Source organism: Oncorhynchus nerka, linkage group LG9a (assembly GCF_034236695.1).
Source record: "Oncorhynchus nerka isolate Pitt River linkage group LG9a, Oner_Uvic_2.0, whole genome shotgun sequence".
NCBI classification, from domain to species: Eukaryota; Metazoa; Chordata; class Actinopteri; order Salmoniformes; family Salmonidae; genus Oncorhynchus; species Oncorhynchus nerka.
The window spans coordinates 38,290,028-38,312,050 of NC_088404.1; positions in this window are offsets into that span (position 1 = coordinate 38,290,028).

The following is a 22,023-nucleotide window of genomic DNA, read 5'->3' on the forward strand; positions in this document are numbered from 1 at the left end:
ACCTCCAACTGACTCAAATGATGTCAATTAGCCTATCAGAAGCTTCTAAAGCCATGACATCATTTTCTGGATTTTCCAAGCTGTTTAAAGGCACAGTCAACTTAGTGTATGTAAACTTCTGACCCACTGGAATTGTGATACAATGAATTATAAGTGAAATAATTTGTCTGTAGACAATTGCTGGAAAAATGACTTGTGTCATGCACACAGTAGATGTCCTAACCGACTTGGCAAAAGTATAGTTTGTTTAAAAGACATTTGTGGAGTGGTTGAAAAACGAGTTTTAATGACTCCAACATTTGTGGAGTGGTTGAAAAATGAGTTTTAATGACTCCAACATTTGTGGAGTGGTTGAAAAACGAGTTTTAATGACTCCAACCTAAGTATGTATGTAAACTTCCGACTTCAACTGTACATGTCTGCTAGCCTGTGTGTGACTGTGCTTTCTACATGTCAGTAACCCCCAACTTTGAGCCAGGAAAGACTAACACAAATGTCATTGATGTTAGCTCTCCGTGTACATTTAAGGACCAATCTTACTGCTCTGTTCTGGTCCAACTTTAATTTGCCTATGTCCCTCTTTGTGGCACTTGACCATGTATATCATTGGGCAGTAGTCCAGGTGCGACAAAACTAAGGCCTGTAGGACTTGTTTTGTTGATAGCAATATCAAGAAAGCAGAGCAGCGCTTTATCACAGACAGACTTCTCCCCATTTTAGCTACCGCTGCATCAATATGCTTTGACCATGACACTTTACAATCCAGGGTTACACCAAGCAGTTAAGTCCCTTCAACTTGCTCAATCTCCACATTATTCATTACAAGATTTAGCTGAGGTTTAGGGTTTAGTGAATGATTTGTCACAAATTCTGTCCTCTCAACCATAACATTTTCAATTCCTTGTCAATCTACAGGGATTTCATTTTCGAGGGTGGTTGAAAAAGTACCCAAAGTCATGCTGAGTAAAAGTAAAGATACCTTAATAGAAAATGACTCAAGTAAAATGAAAAGTCACGCAGTAAAATACTACTTGAGTAAAAGTCTAAAAGTATTTGGTTTTAAATATACTTAAGAATCAAAGTAATTGTAATTGCTAAAATATACTTAAATATCAAAAGTAAAAGTACAAATAATTTAAAATTCCTTATATCAAGCAAACCAGACGGCACAATTTTCTTGTTTTTAAAATGTACGGACAGACAGGGGCACACTCAGACATCATTTACAAACAAAGAATTGTGTTTTGTGAGTCTGCCAGATCAGAGGCAGTAGGGATGACCAGGGATGTTATCTTAATAAGTGTGTGAATTAGTCAATTTTTTGTCCTGCTAAGCATTCAAAATATAAGGAGTGCAGAGAAGATGTACAGAGTCAAAAGTACATACATTTCATTAGGAATGAAGTGAAGTAAAAGTAGAAGTAGTCAAAAATATAAATAGTAAAGTAAAGTACAGATACCCCAAAAAACAACTTAAGTACCACTTTAAAGTATTTTTTAAATAAGTACTTTACACCACTGCATTTTCATAATGGCCGCATGATTTTTACAGTAGTAACTGGAAGAAGCAATTTCATAACTGCTTCAAGTGGCGGCAGGTAGCCTAGTGGTTAGAGTGTAGGGACGGCAGGTAGCCTAGTGGTTAGAGTGTAGGGGCGGCAGGTAGCCTAGTGATTAGAACATTGGGCCAGTAATCAAAAGGTTGCTAGATCAAATCCCTGAGTTGACAAGGTAAAAATGTGTTGTTCTATCCCTGAACAAGGCAGTTAACCCACTGTTCCTACACTGTCATTGTAAATAAGAATTTGTTCTTAACTGACTTGCCTAGGTAAATGAAAGTGCAGCATCTGGTTGCTCCTTATTACAGACCAGCAAATATTCTTTACATCTTCAACATGGGAATCACTACAGAACCTTTTGTATGATCTCGTATACACAATATTAGACCCAGCCATTAGAACTTTGTTTTTCCTAGATATGTCTAGTATATTATGATCACTACATCCAATGGATGTGGTTACTGCTTTAGAGCAGATTTCTGCAGCATTAGTATAGTTGTGATCAATACTTGCCGTTTGTAAATACCCTGGTAGGTTGACTGATAACCTGAACCAGGTTCCAGGCACTGGTTACAGTTTGAATCTTGATGAAAACTAGTCAATATTTAGGTCACCCAGCAAATATACTGTTGATATTGCATAAATTATAAAGCATTTCACACATGTTATCCAGATACTGACTGTTAGTACTTGGTGGTCTATAACAACTTCCTACAGGAATTAGGGTTAGGTGAGGCAGGTGAACCTGTAGCCATATTACTTCAACAGAATTTGACATGAGATCCTCTGTAAGCATTGCAGGAATATGGCTCAGCAACACCTCCCCCATTGGCATTCCTGTCTCTTCTGTAGATGTCATAACCATGTATTGCTATCAGTGTATCATCAGAGGTATTGTCTAAGAGAGTTTCAGAGAAAGTCAAGATTTTATTTGACCCTTATTTTACCAGGTATGTTGACTGAGAACACATTCTCATTTACACCAACGACCTGGGGAATAGTTACAGGGGAGAAGGGGGGTTATGAATGAGATAATTAGAAGCTGGGGATGAAAAGGTGGTCATGATGTATTTTAATGTTATCTGCTACTAGTAAGTTATCAATTTCATGAATCTTGTTTCTTAGACTACATGCAATACAGTATGTTGTGACTTGACAAGTAACTGCACTCATCATTAAGTGGCTAAGGACATTATGAGTGTATCATATTCAGTCATACAGTCATTCAGAGAGAGAGAGAGAGAGAGAGAGAGAGAGAGTGCTCACAAGTGTTGTTTTGTGTGCTCACCAAAGACCACATACTATCTTTCCTAGTTTAACAGCAATAACCAGTGTCTAACTTTTATTAGTCTGATTTTTCTTTTAGGAGCCATTCAGCTTAATTTATAAATATAAACCAATTAGCACACAAAAGTGAATAATGTGTTTGTTTACCAGAGTAAATAAACATTTTGAAGTGATATTGGGTACAAGAGAAGAGCTGTTGTTGAGAATAAACCCAGACCGTACACTAATAACCTACATTTCCAAAATATGATTTAGAGACACTACTGCTCAAACCTGGGTCTTATGACAGTTGACAACATGTACACAACTAAATGGAAAGCTAGCAACATTGATTCAGTATAGATTATAGTGAACAGAGTAGAAAATATGTTTAGATTAATATATTATAATTTAGATGTTTGATTGATGATAGATTTTGCTGTAGTTAAATTATTTTTTTACATTTTCACGAGGAAGAAAAGATAATCATCGTTCCTTGCATTTTGTATTGTTAGCATGCGCATTATACACTATTACATTTAGCTGGAGAGTCTGACTAGCATCTTTTCAAGGATTCAGTACATGGCTGTCTCTATCTATTTGAATATGAATACATCACTCTCTGATACAGCAAAGGCTGTTCTCCCCAGAATCACACAACCTTCAATTTAACCTCAGAACCATCATGTTCAATGGGGACTGGCCTTTCTATTGTGAAAGATGCAGCATCGTATTTTTTCAGCAAAATGATTTAATTAAGCCCAACACATTCCAAAAGAAACAGTAATTTTGGGACACAATCATACAAAATGTGTCTGGCAAAGATAATTCCACTTAATGGAAGCATTTAAATGTGTTGGCTGAAGCCTCTACTAGACCTTGGATAATATATCATGGCTCTTGTGTATTGCTGTAGATTATCTTTATAAACACGACTAAGCGAGCACAGTCAATAAGGCTGTTTACCGTAATTGTTGCATTATAGTTTTTAATGAAAATCCTAAAATACTATTTGTGAATTAAATAAACCATATCTACTGATCCATATCCAATAAGACATCTTAACATACCAGATTGATAATCATTAAAATAAAATGGGAATACCATATCAAGTATGGTATGGTATATCAAGAAGTAGATCTTCACTCTCATTGGATGTAGTCAATGTACGTCATTTTTACTGGCATAATACTTGCCTGGATTGTTTAGTTCTGTTGCCAATTAAGATACTAACTTGTCGTATTACTTTATGTTGGTGTGGGTCATTTGTTCTGATACCAAAAAGGTCTACACATCTCAAACTAAATGCAGCTCAAATCTACCAGAGTCATCCCAGCTTCAAATGAGGGCTGGACCCGCAACGGGAGTGCTTGCCCGATCTGTCAAATTTGCTGTTGATATCTTAATCAACAGAAGTAGGATAAACTATTGTTAATGGGGGTGTGAGGGTGTATTTTCAAGCAGCAAGCCGAAAAAGGGGAGCGAGGATGTGTTCGGTCAGCTCAAACAGAAGAGAAATACTTTGGGGAGGACGCCTCCTTTGTGACATGTGCAGCGTAGACATAATGAATGATATTATAATTACAATGCACGGTCTGTAAAAAGGGACAAAACAGATATTTGACCGGGGGGTGGAGTGTGCTGCACCATAGAGACCCAGGCCAATACAGAGCACAGTCCCGACTGCAGTTCCATTCAGATCACTTTAACTTAGACAAATCTCAATACGAATGCACACAACAGACATCTCCAGTGAATAGCGCTTTGTTCCTGAAATAAAAAGATTTGAAAGAGGCCCCCATATCGTCTCATACTTCTCTGAACAGTCACATCAGGCATGGAGAGAACATACTTCTGGCAGCGCATGTGACCAGTTTAACTGGGCCATAGTTGTATGGCTTTAACTGATAGTTATCATACTCTTCTCATTATTAGTTTTTTACATTGTCATTGAAAAGCACTAACAGCCGTTATGGTTGACAACTGGAATGCTGCCTTTTCTCTTTACATATTCACTCCCATAGGCGACAAAGACACGAAGCGTTGCAGTGAATGTGGGAAAATGTGAAATGCTAAACCTGTGTGTGTGTGCACGCATGGAAATGTGTGAGTGCGCGTGCGAGTGCGCGTGCGTGTGTGTGTGTGTGTGTGTATAAGGGCAACGGAGGGGTTCGAAGGCTGAGTTTGTGTTTGGTGATGGTGTGGTCTAGTGGTTGTATAGGCATGTGGGGGAAGGATAGAGCAAAGTGGAGAGAGAAAGAGAGAAGCAGAGGGGAGGGAAGCTGGCAGTGACTGAGAGGATGAGGATTTGACAGGGAGGTGACGGAGAGTTCAAACAAAATGAGGCTTGTAGATTAGCAGCGCTCCCCTCTGTGACAGGTGTCATCTCTTGGGGCAGTCTGTCACTCTGCCTACTGCCACTCTCTATATAATACCTAGAGGGAGAGGAAAGGGAGAGGGGAGTGGCAGCACCAGTCTCACCTCACCAGGCACGTCCACCCGGAGTCTCCCTGCCAGTCACCTAGATTAAAGCTTAGGGAAGCACCAGGAAGAACAGAAGCCAAGCTAAAGGGAGAACACACAATTAAAGCAATGCCTTTCTTCTGTTAAAACAACACTATTAGTACAATATTCGAAGGAGGATTCAGGTCAGGTTACCATGTAATTGTTTAATTTAGTCCTACTCTGATAAATATTTTCATATTCAGAATACATAAGTAATGTGGTGATGATGGTTCAATTCTTTGATAGGTTGGGTCATCTTTTTCATTAACTTGACCAAGTGTGATATAACATAGAGATGAAGTCGGTCATGGACAATGCCCCAGGTTACATGAAGACTACTATCCACAATAAATAAATCAAATTAAAAATATATATACAGTATATGTGAATACTACTACACATATTAAATCTGTGTCACATCAATCAAACACCCTTTTCCATAATTAACTGCATATAATTCTCAAATTAGATTTCTATTAAGATATCACAGCCACAACCAGAAAACGTAAATAGACTAACCTCTAAATACAGTGGTTGCGACTCCAGGCTCACCTCCATCCACATATATTAACTCCCTATTCTAGGGAGAGTCAGTCGTTTTCTTGGTGTTGGTGGAGAATGAGCGAGTTTCCTACTGGCCAGTGTGAGTGAGGCCCTTTCACATGACTCTAACCCAGGAGGGTATTAACTAAAGCTGGGAGGGAGCCCACATCACCCTTCCGGTGACACCCAGGGTGAAACCTGCTGCTCCCTGCCCAAGACTCCAGCCATCTGCTTCCCAGATTGGACCGAAATACACACAGCCAGCGCTGCCTCCACCCCTCCAGGTTACCGAGTCAGGGGAGGGTCAGCTATTTCTTCACCAATTTGGCAAAGCTGCTACCTTACATTTTGAATAAGATAACCATGGATTTGGCATGATTTACTTTAATTCCATACAATTTTGTTGCTTGCCGTTTTTATGTTGATTATATGCAACATCCATTCATCTCACTAAAATGACAAAGGGAACATCAATTTACCAAGGGCAACAAAAATGTAAAAGACAATCAGAAATCAAGATGTATGCACAGAAACAAATACACGCCTTATTAGTATTCTGCTGTTTGTCTTTCGACAGATGAGGGATGCCCCCTATTGACTTTGTCAGGGAAGCCAGTCCAGAGGGGAAAGCAGAGATGAGGAAGTTAAACCACTGTGCGCTGCTGCCTGCAAATTGTGTTGTAAGCCATGCCAAGTCCCAGCATTCCTGGCATTGCAGTTACAACCGCGATAGCAAAGAACAGATCCACAGATTATGTGGACAATGGAGGGACTGTATTATGTCTTACGTTGAAACTCAGATGGCCAATATATTAGGGTTTTAAAATATTCATTGCATAGTTTGGAGGGGACAGAAGGTTATGTATGTATTTGGTACTCTCGCGATTGGAAAATTCTCACTGCATAATAATCAGTTGGAATGGAGTCAGAAACATAATGAAAACGAAGATGAGCTTCTGATGCATAAAACAACTTTCTAAAATATTATAATAATCAATTCATATTATTTCTCCAATATATTTGTTTGGTAGTTTTAGTACATGTACTATACATTTGTTATTAGAGACTAAATATAGATTTCTAGCTTCGATAAAGAGTAGCTTCATCTTAAATGTTCTTGTCTTAATACATTTGATTGATTTGAATATTCACAAGTTCTTGAAAGGAAGATTGAACTTGATCTTCCAAGTATCTCCCAAAGTAGCAGCCTAAGAACAGCTGTGATTTTGTTCCCCGTGCATTTAAAAACTAGTACTATTCTTCACACTGCCTCTCTGGGTCTGTGAAGCAGCGTACATTGGGGAAATAGACCACCTTCGGCACAGTTGTGCTAGTCTGAGTAATGAGACAGGGTTTCCATGGCGCTGATAGAGGCTCCCATTAAAAGGCGTGCTCCGGGGTATTCTCTCTCTCTGCATTCTGGGGAGGGAAATGGGATCTGATACAGACATGTATCATTTGTTGCCACATCAAAGTCACACTTACTGGATTTATTTTTTCCATCATTGTTACATCTACCTCCAGGTCAATATAAAGTTAAAAAGACTGACACAGGCAGGGCCTTGATACTTGTGTGTCCTACGTATTTTGGGGAAAGTTTAACGCTTTACTTATCACCTTATTTAATAGAATTTTATGGAAATGATTAGTTGTAGTGCTGGTACTGGTAGTTTCTTACTGAAATATTTGCAAATGTTACAGCATTGCAGTAGCATTTTAACAACTCATCAGATAAATTCAAATAACAGAGCTCTTTCACCTCATCTCAATTTTTCTCTATAAATAAACCAGACACCCACATCCACTCATTCACCTGTCCTCCGTGATGCAGTGACAGGAAAATGGATGTAAGCCCGAAAAATATGATTTTGCTTTCTTTTACTCTTTGAAGTATTTTGCAAACGCTATGCCATTTAACCTTCAACATGAATACACACACCTTGAACATGTACACAGCAAGCATACACACAACCAGGTTTTCCATTAAGCTCAAAACTATCCCCAAGAGGATCATTTAGAATTTGTCAGACAGCCCTCTTCATATCTTTGAGACTTTATATTGGGATGTCTTTGGATGTGCCTCCTATCAGTGAATCATTATTTCCCCAACTCACACCGAGGGATCTGTACGGCACGGGGCTGTATTTTCTCATTGCATCACTAGATGTGTATAACTCATGAATGGCACCTCATTTCACATCCTCTAATGGCTTGACACTGGGAGCACACCAGGGTTCTAGCCAGGGAAGCTTCCCTTCAGTGTTTTGGCGGGCGAATACAGTGTAAGGGAAGGAAAGAGATGATGAGAAGATGGACTGTTTTATTATTTTCAACTCAGCAGAATGTGTAGAATATTTAAATACCAACACCTCTTAAAATATATACAGCGAAATTGCTCTGTATTGTACTGTCCACACACACAGGACTCTACTACTGGAATACATTGAATTTATAAGATAAGATGAGATTGAACACTTTAGCTGTTTGCTGTTCTCTGAAAAGAACTCCAGCGGTCTATGCTGTGATGTTTTGATAGTGTTAGATAAAAAGCAGTAGATAGGGTGCACAGTGCAGTCTGAGATGAACTTATCTAGCCAGGCTCCGGCTGGATGACAGACATTTTAGCCCTCCAGCTTACTTGTCATACAGCAGCAGCCAGCCAGTGTGAGGCAGGTAACATGACTGTATAATTGTATCATGACATTGTGAACCCGCTGGTGATATATAACCATGTTCATTTTCTGATAGCGCAAGGCTGGGCGTTTGAATCAGAGTTATGATGGGTGTAATTTGTGCCTCCTACACCACATTGAAAAGAGCAGGTCATCGCCAGGATAAATACTAATTAAAATTGATGCAGGTCTCATTTCTGCTTGACCAGTTCGTATGGGGAAGCTACACAGAGGCAGACATGGTGGGTTTGTCATTTGGTCTTCTGTTTCACACCATAGCCATGAAGGCAAAAACTGCAGATGAAATGTAACTGCCCAGAGTTATATTATTGGAAACATTCCTTTGACATAGCATGTTTGATATAAAGGACATTTTCACATTTATCCCTTTATAGCATTTATTCACTTTCATTGCTGATGACATTGCATGATAAAAAGGCCAGGATGAAGACATATTTTACCTTAACATTAAAACGCAACCACTCATTGAGAAAACACGAAATGTAGAAACCCAGATACTGCAGGCAGACTAAGAAGTTGATTGTGTTTTTTTTTCACTGGAAGGACATTGATGGTTGAGGCAGGTATACTGGAAATGAAAAGCTGCTTATTTTTGAGAGATTCTATGAATGACATCCTCATTTTGATTCCAGGAACTTAGCTAAAGGTACTATAAGTGTGTGTGTGTGTGTGTGTGTGTGTGTGTGTGTGTGTGTGTGTGTGTGTGTGTGTGTGTGTGTGTGTGTGTGTGTGTGTGTGTGTGTGTGTGTATGAGTGTGCATGTTTTTGTGCGTGAGTGTGCTCCTGCACAGTGGAAGGGGCCACAGAGGCTGTCCTCCTGAAACACCGTCACAGCTTGTCTGACTGGCAGTTCAAGAGCTCTTCATTAGAGCCCCACTGTGTCTAAGGGAAAGAAAAACAATGTGCCCAGCCTGGGACCTGTAACCTTTCCATTTAATCAGGAGTTCAAACTGCATTGTCTCCCACCACTGCGTCATTCAGTCTCTGAGGCTTTCAAGCAACTTTAAAGCAAATGGCTTCATATCAAGCTAGGCAGAAATATCTCTCACTGCATCACACTAGACTAGTAAATGCACTTAGGTGGTGCAGGTATCCAGCAGCCTATCAATGTCATTCATCATATATACCTATTCAATCAGTTAAATGTTTTAAGATAATGCATTTTAATTGGTTGTCTATATGAAATGTATGGCGTGATCAACAGTCAACATTGTAATTGGGAGAATTTTAGAGAACACTTCCCAGTGTTAAACATGTCCAAGGCACCCCGGAACCTGCGCTATCATAAGGGGTGATGTGCTATGATGGTTGTTAGCATACTAGAAAACTAGTAGAAACACTCTGCACACATGACACTCGTAACGGTGCACAAACAAGCTAACAACAGCTAGCTAACAACACCAGCAACTAAACATTAGCTAAACTACTAGCTGTTTTAGCGTTGTCATTCAACTTATTGTAGCTATGTAGCTAGCTAACCAATGTACTCCAGGCTAGCTAGCTTCAAGATGCACATATTCTATAGGTCTGCAAAGACAGAATCACTTTATCATAGGGTTTGGGTCCCCAAATCAGATCTTGTTACAGCCCCCAAAATCACTAAAACCGGAACTGCTCAAAATGCTTGTAAAGTGGGCAGTGTGGACAAAGCGTGACTTACAGAATGAATTATGTATGACTTGTCATCTATATTTATGATTAAAATGTTTCCAGATTCTTTTGAATTCATAACTTTTTCACAGACTTTTTGCACCTAGGCTTATGGTCTAGAGTTACAAATAGTGCCTTGGCCTGGGCAGGCTCAGTGCCCCACAGATATTACTGTGCGTCACCTTCAGTACTACACAGCAAATTCGATTGGTACAGGGGGATTTAAGCTATGTCCAGTCCTTGAGCTGGAACACATTGAACATAACATTGATATTATTGCTATTCTTTTTCGTGCTTAGGTGTAATCTCTATGCTTCAGAATTACCCTCTGACTGCATGTTTTTTTGCTGATGATAGTTATAAATGTCCACACTTTCTATTCTTCCCATGCACCGTTTCAGCACATGATTTTGACCCATGCTTATGTGACAAACACTGTACTTGCAGTTTCTGCGCCCTTAAGTACCAAATTAATTGACAAAATTCACATTAGCTCTGTATTACATTGACCACATGCTGATACAGTGACAACCATGAATATGGATACACTGCTAACAGACAACTAAGACAGTGTTTCATGATAGGAGTAAGAAGGCTAATGTTGCACATGATTGCAAAACACAACACTTTAGTACTTTGGTAACAAGGTGATTTGGAACAACACATTCAAAATAGTTTGTCCTGACAGCGGCAATCAGTCACTCAGATAGTTGTCTAAACATACATATTTCCAGCAAGAAAGTTCTTTAAAAAAAAAGAGGTGATGAAGAGGGTATGCGTGAGACAGAAACTTGTCGATAAAGTTTTGCAGAAAGGCATATATTACAAATATTAATACCATCTCTACCTTATAGCAGAAAGGTTGACTTTGTCTTGCTGTGAGCTAAAACACTTAATTGTTGTATGCAAATGAGAGCAATTACAAAGCTTTTAGGTGAAGAGATGACAGCTGAGGTTGGTTTCATTGCAGGCCTCACCAAACAGTTGTCATGGAAACAATGTAGAATAACCCCACTGCCAAATAATTGAGGGTATTATTGTAGACATAGCATCTCAGTATGGTTACGTTTGTAATAATGTCTATGTATTTAAACATCTGCCATATATTCCGTACATTTTTTGTTGTAAATAGTGTAAATAATGAATGGTAACACCATGAGAGTCTGGGGATATGTGATTAAACAATGCTAGATATGTAGCCTGCTTTACGCCTTAACACATTAGTGTCTGTTAATGATATTTATTCTATTGTATCTATTCATTATAACCTGGTAAAAAATGTCCAATGGAAATGTCACATTTATTGATTAGAGAAGGGAAATTAATATTGCTATTTGTGCTGCCTATTAACAACTCCTACAGTTCCAATTTAAATGTTGTTGTGTAATCTCTGGATCCTATAATACCAATCATTGCAATGATAATGATACCATCAGTATCATATTGACAACCATCATCATCTTCACCATACACAACACTGGATGACCAGACTGTGAAGTGGTGATGGATTCAAGGCTTTAACAGGCAATTTTCAATAATATTATTTGAGATGATAATGATTTCTCTCCAAAATCAAATGCATTCGCTACCCCTTTCTTTGTTTACGGCAAATTAAGGGGAATTACCCTATGAATGCCACCAGCATACCAAATAAAAATTGTAGACACAAATTGATATTTCTATGGCAATTTATATTACAATTACTCTTGTGGAGGCTTTCATGAATTAAATATGAGTTCTGTCTGAGAATTAGATGTTATGAAGGTAAATGACAAGAGGAGCCTGTAATTGAGGTGGCGGCAACATGGGCCTACTGAACTAATCCCTGGCTGGGTCATGTGATAGGCTGTCCTCCAATGGCAGGAGTTCTTTTTGCCACAAAGCCAGGGCAGCTGAGAAAATTGATTTCTCATCTGAGCTGTATTTGATAGCTTTTGAAATCAGAAATTGAAATTAAGTAACCTACGCCCCGTCATTACAAAAGAGCAGATTAACATTGCAACAGTTTTTCATATTGGCAGTGCAAGCCTGCCAAGGTACATTTCTAAATAGATCTCTCTCTCTCTCTCTCGCTCTCTCTCTCTCTCTCTCTCTCTCTCTCTCTTTCTCTCTCTCTCTCTCCCTCCCTCCCTCCCTCCCTCCCTCCCTCTCTCTCTCGCTCTCTCTCTCTCTCTCTCGGTAAAGTTGATTGAAGTGCCTGTTTGAATCATTTATAAAAAGTCCATCAAAATAGGAGTGAAAATAATGCATTTCTGACTGATGGTGCAAATAATGCTTGTCTTGTGATGCCTCCAAAGCACAGAAATTGTTTTATGTGAGAAATTGACCACACACTTAATTTGAATGTAAGTAAAAAAGTATGCTTTTTTGATTCTCAAATGAACATGGCTTATCATACACCCTCATTGTTTGGTAATAGTTTTTTGCTTTTACATTAACTATTAGCTTTCAATGATGCACATTTTCAGGGAGACAGTTTCTTTGAAACGGTTAGATTTTTTAATCACAGGGGTAGAATAATGCATTAATATGTTTAGAGAAATAGATAGATTTGTTCTCATGCCAGATCAGTCAACCAAGAGTGCATGGCTTAGGGATGCAATTGCTTTTCAGTCTCAATGGACACATTTCAGTAATCAACTCAAAACCACAAACTTTGGCCTTTGCAAGTGCGTGGTGCAAGCGTTATTAAAAGTAATTGTTTATTCAAAAAATCATTTTAATTTCAGAAAATAAATGTTATGGTTAGTTGTAATATTGGAGAAAAATAGACCAACACAATTTCTCTCTTGTAATTATTATTAGCTTAATTATATCAAATCTCGATAATTGATTCCACTCAATTGTTTAGATATAGCCTACAATATTGATTGGCTTATGAGTATTGAATGAGCTAAACAAGTTAGTGTGTGTTAGTGAAAGTGAACAAGGTAGTTGATTTATTTGACAAAAGACACACTGAAACAGATGTTACTGCAGGTGGACAAGAAGATCAATAGACGGTGGAGAGCAGCTAGATAGTTACCTGAGATGGCAGAACTTGTAGCAGATGTTAAACAGACTGATGCTTGGGTAGGCAGATCAATGGACAGAAGGCAGATGGAGGAGAACATGTAGGAGCGTGGGGAGGAAGTTTACTAGACAGAGACATGAAATAATGGGAGTCACATTTGATATGCAGATGGGCGCCTGTCCACAAAGTCTCCCATCTACAAAACAAGGAAATAATAGGTTGCAACTTGGGAGGAATATTTTTTAAACCTTTACTCTATCTCCTCCACTGACTACAGTGTCATAATAATTACTGCTAGATTTAGTCCTTCACTGTCACTGTCAGGACTGTGTGAAATCATTTAATGTCCAAACTTTATTCCTCCCAACAACTTCCCCATGATGACCATTAATAGTTCCTTGAATTGTGAGACTCAGCGATTTCTGTGCTTTAAAACGGATCTAATTAGCCACTGGTAACGAGTATCACGTCAAGCTGTGAAAGAACCCACTATCCTCTTTGGCTCCTATTAGTTGCTCAAAGACTCAAGTCCCAGGATATCTCAGGTCCCAGGATATCTCAGGTCCCAGGATATCTCAGGTCCCAGGATATCTCAGGTCCCAGGATATCTCAAGTCCCAGGATATCTCAAGTCCCAGGATATCTCAGGTCCCAGGATATCTCAGGTCCCAGGATATCTCAAGGTCCCAGGATATCTCAGGTCCCAGGATATCTCAGGTCCCAGGATATCTCAGGTCCCAGGATATCTCGTGGACGTGAGTTACATTCTACGCTTCTCCATTCAGGTAGGCAATCCATTGCATTTGACTCGATAATCATATTGCCTCAATATTGTATTATTTGCCTAAAAGGTTGCTTGCAAGCATAATGCAATGGTTTGATTAATTGACAGACTCATGGTAAAATGTAATTATAACACGGTATATCCATGGGTCAACTAACAGTCATCAGCCGTAGGTCAAAAATGGACCTGTTGCATATGTACTGTATTATGCCATGAATTTACTTGACACAATGAGGAATATCTCTGCCATATTGAACTCACAATTCAACATAAACAAGCAGTTTCAGTCTCTCTCTTTCATACTCCCCCTCCACACATACACAGTCACTCAAACACGGATCCCCTACATGCCATGTCCCAGTGGCCTTGCTGTCCGAGAAGCAACTTGAACTAGGCGATAACCTGACAGACTTTATCTTGTCTTGTCTGGGTCTCAGTGAAGCCTGAAGAAGACACTTCAACTGTAAGGCATCCCCCCAGAGTCCTAACCTTCCCCTCATCTCCCCTCGGCAGCCTCAGTGGCTGGGAGATGTCAGCGGCCTGTTGCTTATTGATGTTTCTGCATGTTTTATGTCTATCTGAGATATGACGGCCCTGACACAGTGCTGATTTCAATCAGCCTGCCACACCGCACACAGTCTGACAGCTGGAGAAAGTAAGAGAAGACATAATCTATGGGGATGTCATTGGCTCAGATCAGGACCGGCCTTGTCTCTGACCGGGGGACTCTCCTCCCTTCTAATGAAAATGTTTCATTCACATCTCAAATGAACGTGCTCCATGCCTCCCTGGCTGATGAATTCAATAGAAGAAAAAAGAGAAACGAATAGGGAGGGAAAGAAATGCAGCTTTTGTCAGATTGGAGAGGCAAGAAGAGAAAATGACCCCTGAGCCAAAGGTTCTGACACTGCATCAATCCCTTTAGGGGTGAGGCCTGCTGGACCAGCTCTGGCTGAAGATTACTTCAGCACATCTGAGGGATGACTGCTCTATCTATTTCACACATCATATGCAGACAACAAGCTTGTATGGTCTGGGTCCTGAGATGCCCACTAAATTCGGGTCTGAGATCATTCCATGGAATAAGGGAACCCATCCAAGGCAATTCAGTTCCAAACCATTGACAGAGAGCCCAGTGAAGCCTTGAGAAAAGAGGCTCATCTATTCCCTCATTTTTCTTTATAACACAAACTAGAATAATATACCATTGGTAATCCCAATAAATCTCCTCACTCGCATATTGAAGCACATGCACACATATCCCAGTAAGACTCTCCCATGCAGCTTTTTCGCCTCGGTTCAAATCACCTTACGTTGCTGTTAATTGTGACTGATTGTTGTTATCAATAAAGTATTATTAACTCATACCAAAACATGTGGTGTGATGCTGGGGTTTGATTTAAAGCAAGACTCAGTGTCAGTCTCATCATTAAATGCAGACTGAAAAAAAAATGTATGTCTCATATTCTGTATATTCCCATATTCTTGTAAATGAGAACTTGTTCTCAACTTGCCTACCTGGTTAAATAAAGGTGAAATAAAATAAATACAACAATTCTGGCCTTGTCTTTGCACATTTCTGATCACTTTTCTTGCAAACTATCAGTATATGTATTTGTGTTTATTTGACTTAGTATATTACCTTTGTACATGTATGTGTTAACTGTTTGTTATGTTTTTTTTACGCATTTGTATGTTCACCATCTAAGAAACGTATTCAAACAGCAAGAAACTGGAATGATGATATTGCTTCCTGAATAAGTACGGTCATATAGGTTACAGAGGACATGCTTTAATACCAATAGACAAATAATATCTGCTCGGCAAAACTTATTATTGCTATCACAGTTTATTAACACTTTCTTTCTGCTTGAAAAACGACAACTTTCTGAATTATAGAGATATAAAATGAATAGTATTAGCCCCAATACTTCATGTTGAGTGTATTTCACTTCCAGGGTTTCACGGACCAAATTTACTATAATGAGATTGCTACAAACAAAGAATAAATTAGCTGTCATTGAATTACTTAAATTTCCTTATTCTAATAGAAAACTGTGACAAGTGTCGTGCTTCTCTCTATGTTTGGTTACAGGCTTCACAACATGTTAGAATGGATAATTGATCCATCAAAAAACATCAAGCAATGGCATTAAACGCCTTGAGACTACAGCACTGAACATGCAGAAAATCACATTTAACCCCATGTTGACTAAAACACTCCCTTGCTCTGTCGATCAAGCATGTCTCTCCTTGACAGCTCTGTTCGCATGTTGTTAAATAATCTAAAGGAGAAAAAAAAGAAACATGAAAGAAAAATCTGTCTCAGAGGAACTGTCACAAAGAAAAGAAAATGCCAAGGGGGGGGGGGCGAGGAATGCCTTCAGTTGCCCGGCTTTTCACATTTTAATTTCAGTCTTCAGGACTGACTCATGGTAGCGCCTGAGTGAGCGGGGCCTGGGAGTCAGGGCCCTGTGCTGACCCCTGTGCATAGACAGACCCAGAGAGATGTCAGACGGGAGCTCCCGAGGATCACCAGGCTGCCAAGCGCTTTGAAAGCTGCTGCCAATTCAGCCTAAGTCTCAGCTGAATGGCCGCCACAGAGAAGGGGAGCGACAGCAATAAAAACAGGTTGCAAAAGGAAGAGAATTCGCTTTCAAAATGTATTTGGCCTTTGACCTTGCATCCAACCCTTCGCCCACTGTCTTTGAAGCTGAGCACATTTTTTGAGGGACATTGAAAAAATTCAGGGTTTTGGGGTTGGACTTGGGGCCTGTCAGTATACATATATTAATAATCTGACAGCTACATCTGCTTTTGAGGGCCAGCCATGACAGCTACACAATGGCCGTCCTCGTACATGTCTAGCCTCCCTGTCTGAACAACACAGAGAGTTTATTAAGACATCACAGTCCTGTGAAGTATGGATTTAACACCAGTCTCTGTCACTTACTGTATTAGCCATATCAAAGTTCCCAACTAAACAATGAAGGCTTCACATGCAACCTGCTACTTTCGTTTCTCAGGAAGTGATGTTTTAACGCACAGTATGCAATCTAATCTTTCATGTCTAAATGTTATGTGATCAAAACTACCTCTAACTGATTTATGGATTTTTTAAACGAAAATGTGTCATCAGAAATGCTAGATCATTAATTGAAAATGCTTATAATGGAGCTATGAAAAAAGGTATTAAAGAAAATGTCCAAAAAATATAGTCGAAATAAAGGGCTTACTGGCCCAGAGAGAGATAGAATACTAAATTGCTAGAGGAGCCTGTCTGTCTGTCTGTCTGTCTGTCTGTCTGTCTGTCTGTCTGTCTGTCTGTCTGTCTGTCTGTCTGTCTGTCTGTCTGTCTGTCTGTCTGTCTGTCTGTCTGTCTGTCTGTCAGACAGTGGATCAGTCCATTGAGAGACACATGGAGAGGGGTCAGAGGGAGCGCAGGTAATTGAGGTGTCCCCTCCCCACCCTTTTTTCCAGGGCTCCTCAACCCATTCTCTCACCCCAGCCCTATCCACACAGCGGGCACAATTACGCTCCCCATCACCCCTCCAGCTGGCCCCCATGATCCTGCACTTCTCACTAAACGCGGCTCCGCTGGCCCCCTCCCTCTTAACATCGCAGCACCCGCTCTAGGGGAATGGGGGAGGCTGCACATTAGACCATGGAGAAGGAACTTAGAGTGCTCTGTTTTACAGGCAGCACTTGGCAAAAACAGTGAGAAATTGAGCTACAATGTAGGTAACACATTGAGTATCGATAAATGTCTGTTTGCAGATGTTGGGACTTGTGTTATTGGAGAACCAACACAGATACACAAACATATGTCTGTTGAAAATAAAATGGCATTTCTTATAACAGTGTCTTAATACAATAAAAACAATATAAACAGTATAACATATGCTAATGCTAAAGTGCCCTTTTACCCATATATATTTTATCATAAATGTAGCAGCAATCAACATCTTGGCTAATTGAGTCACAACAAATAGATTTCAATACCCATGTGTCCATTCATATTTCTCCAACAATCTCGACGTGTCTCTAGATAGACTTCAGCTTACAATCCCATCCCTTCACATTAATGAGAGGGAAGCCTCTACTGTGCATTTTATCTGAAATAATACCATATGGTAAAATGTAAACACATCTGCATATTCATGTCGTAACTTCATCTGTTTAATTAGTTCCAGCAAAGCAGTTTAGCCTCCTTGGCCCTCCCTGTCAAAGCAGCGCTGCTACAGCCGTGCCCGGCTGTCGGCCCTGACAGTTCTTCATTGTTCAACTGACGCTCACGCCCTGCCAGTTTAATGCCAGGTGCTTTCTTACAGGCCATGGATCAGGTGGGCAGAGTGTAGGGGGTGCTGTCACATTGATGGCAAACCTGACACATTCCTCCCTAACAAGGAGACAAGATACCAGTAATTTCACAATGATTGTATTATATCTCAACATGGCTTTTTTAAACACCTAGGTACAGTACCTTATACCAAAATTATATAGTTTTGCTGACATGCATCAGATTTCAGGAACATGTCTGATAGGCATGATCAAATGCATGTCTCAACTTTGAGAAATCACAATGCAAGATAGCACAACATACTGGCAATATATGGGGCAGCAGTTAGCCTAGTGGTTAGAGCATTGGCGCAGTAACTGAAAGGTTGCAAGATCGAATCCCCGAGCTGCCAAGGTAAAAATCTGTCATTCTGCCCCTGAACAAGGCAGTTAACCCCCTGTTCCTAGGCGGTCATGTTAAATAATATTTTGTTCTTGACTTGCCTAGTTAAGTTAAATTAAATATAACATATACTGTGTATTAATTTACACACATATGTCCTCTGAATACTGGAAGAATACCTTGAGGAGAATCTAAAGGGTTCCTGCTATTTCATCAAACCGACAACATATATTTGATTTGAATACAGGAAAAAATGAATATACAGTTGAAGTCGGAAGTTTACATACACCTTTGCCAACTACATTTAAACTCCGTTTTTCACAATTCCTGACATTTAACGCCAGTAAAAATTCCATGACTTAGGTCAGTTAGGATCACCACTTTATTTTAAGAATGTGAAATATCAGAATAATAGTAGAGAGAATGATTTATTTCAGCTTTTATTTCTTTCATCACACTCCCAGTGGGTCAGAAGTTTACATACACTCAAATAGTATTTGGTAGCATGGCCTTTTTAAATTGTTTAACTTGAGTCAAATGTTTTGGATAGCCTTCCACAAGCTTCCCGCAATAAGTTGGGGGAATTTTGGCCCATTCCTCCTGACTGATCTGGTGTAACTGAGTCAAGTTTGTAGGCCTCCTTGCTTACACACGCATTTTCAGTTCTGCCCATAGATTTTCTGTAGAATTGAGGTCAGGTCTTGTGATGGCAACTCCAATACCTTGACTTTGTTGTCCTTAAGCCATTTTGCCACAACTTTGGAAGTATGTTCGGGGTCATTATCCATTTGGAAGAACCTTTTGCGACCAGGCTTTAACTTCCTGACTGATGTCTTGAGATGTTGCTTGAATATATCCACATAATTTCCCTCCCTCGTGATGCCATCTATTTTGTGACGTGCACCAGTCCCTCCTGCAGCAAAGCACCCCCACAACATGATGCTGCCACCCCCGTGCTTCACGGTTGGGATGGTGTTCTTCAGCTGACAAGCCTCCCCTTTTTTCCTCCAAACATAACGAGTGTCATTATGGTCAAACAGTTCCATTTTTGTTTCATCAGACCAGAGGACATTTCTCCAAAAAGTATGATATTTGTCCCCATGTGCAGTTGCAAACCGTAGTCTGGCTTTGTATTGGCGGTTTTGGAGAAGTGGTTTCTTCCTTGCTGAGTGGCTTTTCAGGTTAGTTCGATATAGGTCTTGTTTTACTGTGGATATAGATACTTTTGTACCTGTTTCTTCCAGCATGTTCACAAGGTCCTTCGCTGTTGTTCTGGGATTGATTTGCACTTTTCGCACCAAAGTACGTTCATCTCTAGGAGACAGAACGCGTCTCCTTCCGGAGCGGTATGACAGCTGCGTGGTCACATGGTGTTTGTACTTGCGTACTATTGTTTGTACAGACGAGCGTGGTACCTTCAGGCATTTGGAAATTGCTCCCAAGGATGAACCAGACTTGTGGAGGTCTACAATTTTTTTTCTGAGGTCTTGACTGATTTCTTTTGATTTTCCCATGATGTCAAGCAAAGAGGCACTGAGTTTGAAGGTAGGCTTTGAAATACATCCAAAGGTACACCTCCAATTGACTCAAATGATGTCAATTAGCCAATCAGAAGCTTCTAAAGCCATGACATCCTTTTCTGGAATTTTCCAAGCTGTTTAAAGGCACAGTCAACTTAGTGAATGTAAACTTAAAATTGTGATACAGTGAATTATAAGTGAAATAATCTGTCTGTAAACAATTGTTGGAAAAATGACTTGTGTCATGCACAACGTAGATTTCCTAACCAACTTGCCAAAACTATAGTTTGTTAACAAGAAATTTGTGGAGTGGTTGAAAAACAAGTTTTAATGACTCCAACCTAAGTGTATGTAAACTTCCGACTTCAACTGTATATACTGCGTACTGCATAAATACTTCAATGTGGGTTTGGGCCCTTTGTATAAAAATAAGTTACGCTGTTGTACCTTACGTTTCAGTCTCTACCTATAGAGTTGCAGCTATGGGTCCTGTGTAGTCTCAGTGCTAACAACTAACTGCAACAGAGTTCTTTCTATCAGTATTGTTAAGGAGCAGTGCAAGGTAGCATGGAGGGCTGGAGGCTTACAGGGCATTCATTCTCTCTAATTAAATTCCCCTTCATCAGGCACTCGTTTGTGCACAAGCATTAATACTTTTGACCCCATGTTGCCCAAACACTAACGTGCCTGGGGAAGGGAAAAGACGAGGGAAATTAAAGAAAAAACATAAAGGAATATCTTATTAGGAGAGTCAGACATGTTTTAGCCTTCATTTCTTGATGGCTGCTCCTGGTGCCGCGACCTACTGGCGTCTAGCTAATACGGCAGTACGCACCATGCCATTGTTCTCAATCAATAACTAATTATCATAGTACTGGCTCTGACTGGTATTGTCCTCCTTGCTTGGAACCCCTTGTTGTGGATTGGAAAACCGAGAGGGAGGAGAAAGGGGAGAGAGGGTGGCTTTTGGCTTCATAGTGATGCTGCCGCCACAACATCCTCGCTAGCCTTTCAAGATACACTGTGCCGTCAGCATGAATTAGCATCCCCTACTAATTGATATAAATTAGAACAGAAGAATTCTTGTTGCTGCTGAATGTCATAATGATATCCTCAAAGTAATCATGGGACACAAAAAGGGAACAGTACAAAACACACATGCAGACCCAAAAAGAAAAGAGAAATTAGTCTGACTCCTGCTAGGGACTTTGCAAACGAGTCTCCAAACAAAGGGAAAGGAGAACCAGACTGACGCCAAAATGTACGTTTCATTATTTCAATCTCATTTGTCAGTGTGAATCAGTGTTAGTTTCTAAAATATGGAAATATTTTCCTTACTTTTCTTAGCAATTCTTGCCTTTCCTTGGACAATCACATCCAAATACAACAATGTATACTAACTGGTACTATTTTCCTTTACAAACTTTTCATTGTTTGTTGCCTTTTGCAAATGAGCTGACAGAAATAGAGGAGCCCAGTAATTCAAAGTTGGCAACATGGAGGATATTCTGTTCTGGTGCCTGGCTGTCTGTGTGCTTCTGAACAGAGAGACAGAGAGCTGAGGCTGCTGTCATCCCACGTGGCAACACAGTTCACTTCTCCCTAGTCCTGTTGGTGCCACTGGCTCCAGGCCTGGGGGTTGAGGCCCCTAGGAGCCCTGGGGTGGCTGGTGTCCCAGTGGCAAGGCAAGGGTCAGTCTAGTAAAAGTGCTGCCCTCAGGACGGGGAGTATAATCCCTGTGCAAAACCCAGGCAGCTGGAGCAGCCCGCTCCGCTCAGCCCATGTAATGATACGGGTTGCACTGGAGCTGA